Genomic DNA, 2,584 nt, shown 5'->3' with positions numbered 1-2,584 from the left:
CCCGCCCGCGGGAGGAGGGAGCGGGCCGCTGCCCTGGGGGCGGGGAGAGGCCGCCCCTCCCCGGGGCGGCCGGGTGGGGTGGGGGTGAGGGGCGTCTAGCGGCCTTTCCAGAACCAGCCAGCCTCGAGATCTTCCCGAACCTTCCTTCTATCTCCCCTTCTTAGGGTCCAGGTTATAGGGGGAGACAAGGGGAGGATTCTGCAGCCCCAAGAGAGCAAGGTTTGGGGGAGGGTGCGCGGAGGGACCCAGCACCCCGCCCCAGGTTTGTGTCTGGGCGTGCCGGCGCCCTCAGAACCCCACCAGCGCAGGGGATTGGAGCGCAGCCTCGCTCCGGGTGCCCCGCAGCTGTCGTGAAGGGTTGGGGCAGGGCGCCGGCTGGCTGAGGAGGGTTAACGGCCACACCCCTTGCGTCTGAGGACACCCTGGGGCTTGGGGGCCAGTGGCTGAGGTTAGGGAAGGACGGTGGGAGGACTGTGGAGGGGTTTAAGGCTGAGATTGAGCCCATGTTTAACACCGCTTTCCGTCCTGGGGTCTCCCGGCGTTCTCTGTCACCCCCACCCAGTTGGCTTCTGTCAACCTCAAGGCATAACCCCTCCCCCAAGTCCTTGGCCCCCTAGTGATAGGTCAAACTTCAACACTGAACTCTTTTCCCCCAGGGAAAAAGCTGCTGCGTCCCTTCCAGACCTGGGCCTCAGGCATTCTCCATTTCTTTTTTCCACTCAGTCCCTGGGTCTGGCGAGGTTTTGACTCAATCGCCAGAAGAACAAGTTCCAGGGTCTGGAACTTCTGCTCAATCAGAAAGCCCTTGAGCGTGGGGTGGGATGGCGAAATCATGCGATTTTGTTGAGTGAGTGTGGGGTTGGGCGTTGTGATCAAGGTACCCACAGTGGTGGGTCTTGGATTTGTGTGTGGAGTGGAAGATTGTGGGGTTGGGTGCTCATATGTGGGCATGTGGAGGAATGTGTGTGTTGATTGTCGGGGTGTGTTCTTTGTGGGAGTGGGGATGGGGAGCTGGCTGCAGTGACCGGGTGTGCATATGGTCTTGTATGAGATTGCGATTCGATACCTGACCGTGGCTGACTGTGTGATTGCAGCGGCCAGAGGGGGATGGTATCCAGAAGCAGATGTATGGAGTGTCCTCTGTGACTGGGGTATGTACGTGTTCATTCATCCACTATCTGTATATTTATAGTTCTCTGTCTAGGGTGAGGGGGTGGAAGATTAACACCCAGGGCAGTCCAATATACCCTTGTAAGGTATGCGCGAGAAAAACTCGGCTTTTGGAGGCGGCTCACGGTTTTCTGACTTACCCCTGAAATATTCCAGGGGAGGAGGTTGGCAACACTTTAGTGGCTGGTTGTTTGACAGCTGCTGCCAGTCAGAGGGGCGCAAAGGAAGCAAGCTCAAGGCCTGCCAGCGGGTGCTGTTTGCTGCGGGTGCTAGGCAACAGGTGGCAAGGGCAGCATTCAGAAGGGCTGCTGTCCCTTCCCCTTCAGCCCGTTGCCCAGGAGCTGGCCCTGGGCAGTCCCCCAAGACTGAATTCCTTATCCTCCCCTAGCTTCCCCTAAGCCCTTCTTTAAACTGAAACACTGAATCCCCTGCCCGGGGACCCCAGAAACTCCTCTGCCTCTGAGCCTTTGTCCTTGCGGGTCTCTCTGCCTAGAACCCTTCCCAGATCTTCACATCCCAGCTTCTACCCTGCTCACGTGTCTTCTCTTCGGAGGCATGCAGCCTATAATGTCCACCCATTGACTGTTTATCTCATTACCCTGTTTATTTTCTGTGTAGCCCTTCTCACAACCTGCAATGATATGGTTTATATTTAATTCCTTCTTGCTCTGCTTCCGCCACAAGAATAAAAACCCCAGGAGGACAAGGACTTAGTATATCTTATTTATTACTATGGTCCCAGGGACAAGCACAGGGTCCAGCATGTAGTAGGAAAATACGTTGTATGAAGGCAGGAAAGAAGGATGCTCCTACCTAGGCCAATTCAGGCAACATTGGATGCCTGTTGTGTGCTAGGCCTGAGCACCCACTATCAAGGATCCCCAGCCTACTGCAGAAGACAGACATACAAATGTGCCCAGATTGTGTCCACCCAGGTAGAGTGAGGTGTATGAGATGGTAGGACAGTTCATTTGGCACACATTAACTCTTGGCCTGTCAAGCCTGTGTCAGCAAGTGGCCTTATTTAGCCCAAGCCTGCAAGAAGCTCACTGTGTAGAGGAGACTAGAATCACCTCCTGGGGAAACAATCCTGTGCAGAGGGTAATGCCAGATACTAGGCTGAATGATGTGCTGACAGGCACTGAGAACCAGGGAGGCCAGGGGTGGGAGAGATTAGCTCCAGGACTAGTAACTGCCCTTGGACAGAGTAACTGGGCCTGGAAGGAAGGGAAAGGGTGTTTTAGAGTCAGGCACAGATCGTGCCTTGAAGAACAAGCACAACCACTGTCATCCCTTCCCCCCTACAAAGTCAAATCCGGGAAGAGGACAGCCAGGGCTGGCTATTCCCTGCCTCCCCTCCATTCTCCATGCTTCTCTGCTACCCTGTGGTGTCCTGGGGCTGACTCCAACTGCC

Source organism: Sciurus carolinensis, chromosome 1 (assembly GCF_902686445.1).
Source record: "Sciurus carolinensis chromosome 1, mSciCar1.2, whole genome shotgun sequence".
NCBI lineage: Eukaryota > Metazoa > Chordata > Mammalia > Rodentia > Sciuridae > Sciurus > Sciurus carolinensis.
The sequence above is the reverse complement of the archived record's forward strand: the minus strand, read 5'-3'. Positions refer to the sequence as shown.